Raw genomic sequence first — 10,214 nt, forward strand, 5'->3', positions numbered from 1 at the left:
TTTAGAAATTTGAAGTAGCAAATAAATGAATAAATTAGTTAAACTTGTTTTTTTTATGTTTTTTTATTAGGCTTGTGCATAATAACCGGTGCACTATAACCAGTTATGGAACCGACCCGCATTAAATAAAAATAACCGGTTTTTTTAAATTGGTTCAGAAAATTGAACCACTTCTATTATTTAAATTAATCCAATTAAGACCCATTTCAAAACTGATTTTAAATCAGGTCGACCCAAACCAACCCGTTTACATGACACGACTCATCGACCATCGTTCCTAATCGAATCATATTTTTCTTCACTGTTCATAGCTCATCGTTCCCAATCGAACCCTAATTTCACAGTTCACCATCTAAATCATTTCTCTTCAGTCTCACTCTTCATTTCTCCTCCTCCTCTCTCCTCTTCAGCTCATGAACTCAGTTCACCATCGATTAATAATTCAAATGTTTGTGTTGTGAAAGAGGGGTTCGGTTTTTCGAGTTAGGCTAGTGAAGAGGGGTTCGGTTTTGAAAAGCGACGGTCGGAGATTGAGTTGAGGAATAGAAGGAGGCAGTGATTTTTTGAAGAAACGTTCCGTAGGTAATAATTATTTTGAGAACTTCTTCAGTTAAATCATGTTTGTTTTTATGTCTTACTCTCTTCCCCTTATTTTGTGATTTTGTTGGACTCTGTAATGTTTTAAGTTGCATGAGGGTATGTTGTTTATAATTCAGATATTCCTTAGAGTTTCTGAATCAGTTGTGGTCTGAATGTTCCTTTCTGTTGTATTCTCCTAGTTCTAATGATGTGGATTTATAAGTGGTATCTTAACCTTACACAAAGGTTGCATAAATTTTGGGGTTAGCCCAACAGTGGAAACTCGTTATTATAGCTTATCAAAGGAACAAGATGAAACTTACAATGATTGGAATCCGATTTTTTATTTTATTTTATTTTTTTTCCTTTTCATTTATCTTTATGAAACTTATATTAATATGCTGTTGCACTTGCTTGTTAGTTGGGGTTGTCCAAAAAAGTGGCAAGGGCACATGGGTAGCCATGTTAGGTAATAAATAATTTGGAGAAGTTTGACATGGTTTTCCATTACTCAAATGGAGTACTACAAAGCAAAGGATATCCTACACTTTGTCCTACATTTGAATTTTGTGCTTCTTTGTCCTACATTTGTGAGTTCTTTTTGTGTTTTTTTCTCCTACACTTATTTTGGATTATTATTTCGGGAACATCATATTCGGACTGGCTGTGGTTCTGTATCTGTCATAGTCTATGGGGATCATGACAAACCAGCTCTGATCACTTCTCCAGATTTAGCACTTAATCGTAAGTGGAGTCAATTCATTTTGCTTCCACTTGTTGTGTTAATTTGTTGTTTGATTTGATTATTGTACTTTTTTGAAATATGACAATTATTAATCCAAAATTGACTTCGTGTTTTAGAAGTTCGGTGAAAATAGTTAGTAGAATCCAGCTTCACCTGCTACATGATGTAATGTAAAACTAACTTGTTAGTTTCGTTGTTGCTTCTGCAGTTTTACTGGTTCAAGCGGTGATAGACTGATAGGATAGTTTTTGACATTTTGTAATGAACATGCTTGCTGCTGTAGTGAACCTCAGCGATTATTGGTATTGGGGCGTTTATTCATCTAACCCCCTTCCATTTTTCAGTTTCAAATATTGCCTCTACTACTTGTGCCTTCAGAGTTTCTAAGGCTTATGTTAAAATTCAGACCTATTTGAAAAAATCCTGCTTGCTTTTATTTTATACAAACTGCATTATCCTTTTTTGCCTACTTAAAGAAGCTGCCATACAAATTAATAATTATGGTATCTGTATCTCAGAATTCCTGATTTATTTTATTTTATTTTAATTATTTTGTGTGGGTCGTTTGGGTAAATGGTTATTGTTTTATTAACAGAAACGTTACTCAGTTCCAGATCTCAAATAGAGAACTTTATTTATTGTTTGGATTCTAACTTATTTTTCTGTTGTATTTCTTTACATGCTTGTTCTAGTCAGCTTCTGCCTTTGCACCAATAGCAAATCCTACAAATTGTCCTTGGGGAGAGAAGGCATTCACTTGCGATAGTTATAGTTCTGCAAATAGAGGAGGTAAATTCTCATTATTTTTGCTTTGAATTCGGAACGGAACAATTTGATGTTTGTTTTGTGTTTGTTGATGTACCTGAAACATGTATTAATCCTGATTTTAAACGAATTTCATGCATGTTATGTCAGTGAGTACTGAGCAACGAATCACTCTGAAATCTTTTATGTAATTTTAAGCATTTCTTTCATTAATTTCTGCTCTCTTGCTCATCATTCTGTTTAAGGCTTCTCTTGCTGTAATCTTCTTACTTAATAGTCTAATTTGGATTGCGTAATGTAAGTGCTTAATCTGCGCTGTTTTGGATAATAAAATTAATTAAGGTATCAAAATTGTATGGTGCTCTACACCTTGAACACCTGATCCCCATATATATTTTTTTTTCAGAGATGGTTTCCCAACAAGATGCTACCTGTTCGACCTCAGTTGCCCTTAATATTGATTGACTATTGTGTATTTTCAGTTGAATTGTGCTTCAAAAATTAGTTGTACTTTCGGTTTCTATTTTGATGATTTTGTTAAGCTACTATGGTTGGTTTTATGATTGGTTAGTACTATTGTGTATTTTCAGTTGAATTATGGCTGCAAGTGACTTAGAATCTACCCTTTTGTTTATTGATTTTATCCTAGCTACAAGATATTCTGAAAGCCTACTCCTTGATTTTAGCTTGATTGTAGCATGTGTCACTATTCTACTATTATCAGCCACTACATGAGAATTTTGGTCTCTCTGCAATGTGGGCTGTGATGACTGTGGTGGTAGTTTTGAGTACACTGTTGGTAAGTTTGTGCATATTTGTATCTGGATTTCGTGAATAAAGTTAGAAACACTTGGTGACTTCTTAGAAGGTTAGATGATTTAAGAAAAATCACGTGAATAAAGTTATATAAATTGCGTTTACCACTACATGCAGCAGAGCTTGCTCTTTGATGATAGTTTGAAGGTAACTTTGATCCAGTGCTTCCTCTTTCTTTTAAACTGTAGTTGATAGCCCTGGTTCAGAACCAGTTATAAGATTTGTGCAACCTTACCGTTTGCTGTGAAACATAGCACAATTGAACATTGCTTCTGATACTTTTACATTAACCAAAAATCCTAGTCAATATTGCATCACTTTGTTATATTTCAGTGAATAACTATTATTGTCTGCAAATTCTATTATGATATTATTTCTTGTCCGACATTTGTTGTGCGGCATTGAAAAATTTATATATGTAGTACTGATGATCTAAAGATGACTGCTGGCAATCACTACTTGAGTTTGCCTGTTAACTCAGATTGTAAAATATGACAAATCTGTGTATCCCGTGTCTTGCCTTGACTATGCTTCATTCATTTTCATATTATATGTAAAGAACTGAAAATTGTTCATATATATTTATATGCATGAATGAAATAAACTTCTTTTTTTAATTTCATACATGATTAATATTATTTTATTCCTCTATACAGGGCTTCTCAGGCAGCCAAAGTGGGGTCATCTGAAGGATTTGCACAGAGCAATAAAACTCTGTGAACCTGCTTTGGTATCTGGAGATCAAACGTTAAGCAAACACAAAAAACTATATTGATGAAGGGCTATATAAACAAGGGGGGCTATATAATCAAGTATAAGTGGGTATTGTGATCGTCCTAGTGTTAGTAGTGAGCAAATCTATACCACCGCAATTAAATGCTCTCCTTACTATCAGTATGCATCCAAATAGCCAAAAAAATGCGAAGCATCTTCCGGTTAGTGTTTCGAATGATAAATCTCCATATCCAGCTGTGGAGATAGATACCATGGTGAGATAGAAACTATCGATCACAAGAATTGGGATTATCATTCATGGCTTTAGGGATTATCATTCTCTGGATTGCTTTAGGACTAATTGGAGTGCATTATTTTGAGCACAAGAATTGGGTCGATAGTTTCTATCTCACCATGGTATCTATCTCCACAGTTGGATATGGAGATTTCTCATTCGAAACACTAACCGGAAGATGCTTCACATTTTTTTGGCTATTTGGATGCACATACTGATAGTAAGGAGAGCATTTAATTGCGGTGGTATAGATTTGCTCACTACTAACACTAGGACGATCACAATACCCACTTATACTTGATTATATAGCCCCCCTTGTTTATATAGCCCTTCATCAACATAGTTTTTTGTGTTTGCTTAACGTTTGATTCCCCTCTACTCCATCCCATTGGTGGTCAGGCAAGCTGCTATTCCTTTGGGCAGAGAGATAGTATTGACTCATCCTCTTTGGTATTTGTTCTTCAAGGTGCTTTCTGTAGGTTTCAAATGCTTGTCTCTCTTTGGTATAACTTTGTTTGGTAGCATTAAACTCCTTTGTTTTTTCTTCAACAATGGGGGGCAAAGTCATTTTCAGCATGCTACACTCTTCCTCAACCGTCCTTTGGTCTTGTTTTTTAGCCTTTGCATCGTGTATCCAAAAGAGGAAGGGTGTTTTACTGTGAAGAATTGTCTGCTCTTATTTGTTCCTTGTGTCAAACATTGAAGTGGCTGAACTACTGCTCTGTATGTACAGCTAATAAGGATATTTGTCTTCTTCAAGAGAGACAACGACCAAGAGAAATTATAGCCATCTTCATTGGACATGCCTTTCTGAATTTTCTGAAATTTCCCTTCTTATGCTTATTACTTTTTCTGAATAAAATAAAGATGCTGTCGAATGGTCACGTTATCTTTCCCTTCTTAAGCATCCTCAATTTGATGGAGTGCGTGATCTTTCCATCAGTAACCAGTTATTAGAGAAGTGTAAGCATCCTCAATTTGATGGAGTGTGTTAGGGACGTGCCTAACAAGAGAGAGAAGATCAGAAAGTAACAGAAGAGATGATATTAAAATGCAGTAAAGGTATCAGTTACACTACAATCCTATTTATACTTCTCTTAACAACTCCTGCTATCAGTATTGAAACCCACCATGACACGTCTGCAACTAATAACCACAACGTGTAACCTTCCTAATTACAATTGTAACTGACGTGGGGTCCTACCCCAATGAAATCAACCATGGGATTCTCATATTATATATTATTTGCTCATGCACATTATACTTAATTATAAGTTGTGCACATTATACATGGTTATACCCCTTAAAACAAATCTGAAGCCCTTCAAATTTTTACTATTTCCATGCTTTGATTTCTAATCGGTTGAAGTCATCAATCAAAGTCATTCAAACTGACAAGGGTGGGGGACTTTTGCTCTTCCACTCAACTCTTTAATAAACTAGGCATTGTTCATTGTGTAGCCTGCGCTCACACTTATGATCTAAATGATGTTGTGGAAATAAAAAACAGACACATAGTAGAGACAGGCCTATGCCAGGGTAAAACAAAAACAAAAACAAAAAGAGAGCAGCAAATCACATAAAGCAGAGGAGGACAATTAGAGATCAGGCCTTTGGTTATAAAGACAAAAGTCTTTAATGCTGAAGTTGCAAATAGAACTAAGCAAAAATGAGAACAGAAAAAGAGACCTAAGGATGATCATCAAAATAGAGAGTGGAAGGAGTTTCTTTGCTTGAGGGAGACAATACTGCAATATTCAGAGGCTGCATCATTTCAGACTTTAAGATCAGATACATCAGGTTTATAAAAAACAGACACATAGTAGAGACAGACTTATGCCTCTTTACCAATGAAATCTTGGGAACCAACAATGAACTTACAGCAAAAGGGGCAAAATCAGAACATACCTTTCTTCTTGTTCTTTATTGAGATGTATGTATTGAAGATGAAATGGATTCCTATACGAGCCAAAACTTCTTTTTCTTTTGAAAAAGAAAAAGAAAAATACAACACTGATGTGAACTGTATAAGTAAAAAAGTAAATCTGAACGTGGCTGTATCACAAAAGTGGCTGTATCCCGTAAATCTGAACGTGACTGTATCCCATACAACGTTTTCTTTTGGGTAAAACTGTATAAGTAAAAAAGTAAAAGTAATTTTTTTTAAATCTCGTAAATTTTAAAAGAGGTAAAAGTAAAAAGTAAAAAAGAAATTTTAAATCTCCTTTATTTTAACATAGGTAAAACAGTAAAAAATATTTTTTACCCCTATTCATCAATTAGACAATCAGATATGAGATGAAAATTTAGACAATCAGACACGATAATATTTTTTTTAGAGCAACTGCATTTTTTTTTTGTATTAAAGTTTAATTTTTTTTTGTCTTTTTTATTATTCAAGGCTTTAAGTATTTATTTTTTCTCTGATTATTTTTGTTTTTACATTTATGTTTTATATTTATGTTTTTTTTGTTAGACTTTTAATTTTCTGTTTTAACTTTTATCTACATTCTGCAAATGATTATTTTATTTATTTTTTACTGTTCAATTATTTATTTTCTCTCCATTTATTTTTGTTTTTGTACTTCTGTTTTGTTATATTAATATATTCATATTTTCTGTGGAGGTCTTTGACTCTCATAAAAGACATTTGTGACATTCACTCAGACCCCCAGTTCTGCCATCGCCACAACATAGTTTGTAGGGTCTTTGTGTACAACGTCACAATTTGTTGATATATTTTCTGGAAGTTCCAAACCTCCACAAATATTGCACTTCTTGGAAGGTATAAAGCTCCACAAATAATATGGTAAGTTGAAGTTCAAAGTTACAAAATTAAGTTGTAGTTGTGCTGAAACTTTTTAAGAACACTAACACTTATAGATATCATCCGAAAATCATGAAGAAAGAAAATGTTATGCAAATTAAATTATACTTCGAACAGTGTTTGTATTAAACCCCTCCAAAAGCATCTGAACTAAGGGAAGAAGTGAGTAAGTATAAAGCTCACAAATAGTAACATTATAACAAATAACAATTTATTATTTACATGAATATTGACTATATTTTGGAATCCAATCAACTAGACAAACCTTTACATCACTATAACAATCAACAAGACTTATCATTGTACAACCAATTTGCAGCCAAGTGAAGACTGATAATAACTATATTAACCAAATCAATCCAATTGTGCTTGTATCCAGTTAATACGTAAGGATTGCTCATGATAACAAATCTAGCACTAGCCTTTTGCTCAGCAACAATACTAATTGCAGTAATATTCTTGATCAACACATGAACCTGCGGCCTCTATAAGTCCATCGGGATGAGCTTTTACATTAGTTACTCGCTCTGCTTCCAACTGTGATTCCAGAAAACCATCTTTTGCCACATTACCTCCTCTAGTACCATGCGAAAGTTACTTGGTTTGCTCTTGTACAACCGGATCTGCCCCTGGAACCTGAAAAAAAAAGCATAAATATTTATTCATTAAATGCCCAATATTCTTACAGAAAACAACTGCAGCCAGTATCGTTTAACCACACACCTGTCCATGAATTCCAAAAATGGAAATATCATTCCCTACATCACCTAGGTCCACAGGTGAAATTCAGAATGTTTAGAAATTCTAAAATAAACCCACTTACCATGCTGAAACGGACCATACAAAGTATATCCTAAGAAGATACAGAGACTTAATTGTTATCAGGTGTGCAGTCATGATTAAGAATATGTGATGCATAGCATAATAAACAAACAATGCTGCTCCCAAAAGTTTGAGACAGGTTGACTAATTACCAATTAACCAACCGTCAATTTGATCCAAAGTTTGCAGGCATCAAGTTTTGGAACAAAAGTAAAGAATATTAAAATGATATCTTAATTTTAGAGTTAAGAAACTTTAAAATAAATGTAGAAGATAAGAAGAAGACTACCTTTTTAATCAAGAAAAGCACCCATAGCTTGACAGAGCCCCACTGTAGTTATTTTGTTTTATTTGATTGATTATTATTACCTTGGCCTTATATTTTTTTACTCTTCTGATATGAACATTGCTAAACCACGTCCTTGGCTAGCAGAGTTTTTCCAGTTCCCGGTGGTCTTGTCAAGAGAATCCCCTGGAAAAAAAAATGTTCAAGGCTCACTTGATGATAAAAAAAATCAAATCCTTAATTTCCAATGCACATTAAAAAGCATGGCATTTTATAATTAGACAAGCAAGTTCATCAGCATAGCAGCAGGCAATGAAAGCCACTAAAAAGAATCCATAATATTGTGGTGAGCCTGGTGACCAAATGCTAGCATGTTTATTCCTATAAAAACAATTTGCGTATGGAGATAGTATAAATATGATATCAGCTCATACACAGGGATGGAAACCTAATCCTCATACAAAGAATTTATAAAAAGGAGATTGATATCACACATATAATTCATGAGTAATGAATGCTCAATGCAAAAACAAACAAAACTTGACAAGGTTTTAAGCCCATGATTATTGGGAAAATGTTAAAGGTATAGGTGTCAAAACTTAATCATGGTTCTCTAAAATCTATTATGAATATCAGGAATATCTCTAATGGTTAATCTGTTTTACCATGATGTCATAAGCAGAGCACACGTCTTTCATGTAGTGATACATGCATGATTAACGTATCTGTTATTCTTGTTCAAGTTTGAAAAAAGATTTTACTTTACACTGCACTTGAAATTATCAATAAATTTTAAAATTCTTCATCAGCTAAGTATTTATAACATGTGTTGAGATATATAATCCCACATTGGTTGTATATGCAACTAATGTGAAGTTTATAAAGCCTTGGGCACTCCCACCCTTTGAGCTAGCTTTTGGGGTGGTGTATCTCAAGGTTCTTTACAAGGTATCAGAGCCTCGCCGCCCCCCACTCTCTCTTGTGGCGTTTCTTAGGACAGGTAGGCTGGGCCTGTTGCATTGTCCACTCTTCAAGCCCAATGGGCTCTTGTGTGAGGGGGCGTGTTGAGATATATAGTCCCACATTGGTTGTATGTGCAACTAATGTGGAGTTTATAAGGCCTTGGACACTCCCACCCTTTGAGCTAGCTTTTGGGGTGGTGACCTCAAGGTTCTTTACAACATGTATCATAGATTCTATATTTGACTATCATCACATGCTTCCTAACATAAAAGCAAGCCATAACAAAAATGTTATAAGATTCACAAGGAACAAGAATTAGTCTTCATAACCCAGTTGGGGTAATGATGAGTAAAGCAAAAGTCCTCATACAAAGAAATCAGAAGCCAATTCATTTAAAGGAGAAAATATAAGCAAAAGTTGTCATGTAGAAAAATTGAACAAAAAGACAAACCACGTCAGACCTTTGGCAACTTTCCTCCAAGGGGAGTAAATTTAGTTGGATTTTTTAGGTACTCCACAACTTCCTCAAGCTCTTGCTTTGCATCATCACAACCTTTCACATGCTTAAATGTTTGACATTCTGAGAGAGAGAGAGAGAGAGAGAGAGAGAGAGAGAGAGAGAGAGAGAGAGAGAGAGAGAGAGAGAGAGAGAAATTATAAAAGGCTTCTGGTATGTTGGTAATTTGGTATGATCTACAAACAAGATCTCTAATACAAATAAATAAATAATTTTTTTTGGAACGTCTCAAAAGGAAACAAAAGAATAAAGAAGAACACCAGACTAACTCCTCAAGAATCTAATACCCATAGAGTCCAAATAAAACTCCCGTAGTAGGGAACAGACTTTAAATGACCCAATTCATAGAATTAAATATACTTCAGAACTTGTTCAAAGGTCAATGAAATAACATGTTATGAATAATTGATAAGCGAGGACTGTTTTATTTGGATTAAAAAAAAGATTGTGCGTGTATTGCATTATTCATTAACCAATTGAACTTACAACGTTCTCATCCAAACTTTTAAGCGACTGCCCAAATTTGTAGCTGATTAATTGTTATTTGCTAAGCAACAAATCATCTAATTTTCAAGAAACAAAGAATTGACTATTTTGGCATATTATATGAATATGATTCATGTTAGTCAGAATACATCTTAAAAAGTCAACCGTTTTTGGCTTCACTTCCTTATTTAGTTCCTTGGGGACATAGGAAGCTATGAAGAACCGATACTCCTTAATTTTTTTTTTCAACGCGTATCGGACACGTATCCTTTGGTAATTGACATCCTGTATCATCGAGAACGTATCTTTTTCAAACGCGTATCGGTGCTTCATAGATAGGAAGTACTTGAGCCAATACCTGAAGTTCCAATCCCACCAAGCTTCCTATGTATTTTTGAA

At 34.3% G+C, this 10,214-nt stretch overlaps 1 long non-coding RNA gene across 3 annotated transcripts; it reads left to right on the top strand.

The window, feature by feature from the left end:
- Positions 1-209: 209 nt before the first annotated feature.
- LOC133311994 (uncharacterized) lies at positions 210-6,689 on the top strand. Of its 3 annotated transcripts, XR_009751627.1 has the most exons (4): positions 210-582; positions 2,017-2,113; positions 3,562-4,976; positions 6,541-6,689. It is a non-coding gene; the product is annotated as an uncharacterized LOC133311994 (long non-coding RNA). The 3 variants fall into 3 exon arrangements; XR_009751624.1 differs by lacking the exon at positions 6,541-6,689 and having other exon boundaries at positions 3,562-5,209; XR_009751625.1 differs by lacking the exons at positions 3,562-4,976; positions 6,541-6,689 and adding an exon at positions 2,496-3,450.
- Positions 6,690-10,214: the final 3,525 nt, after the last annotated feature.

Source organism: Gastrolobium bilobum, unplaced genomic scaffold (assembly GCF_033153095.1).
Source record: "Gastrolobium bilobum isolate Gb01-03AN ecotype WA unplaced genomic scaffold, APGP_CSIRO_Gbil_v1 utg12501, whole genome shotgun sequence".
Lineage (NCBI taxonomy): Eukaryota > Viridiplantae > Streptophyta > Magnoliopsida > Fabales > Fabaceae > Gastrolobium > Gastrolobium bilobum.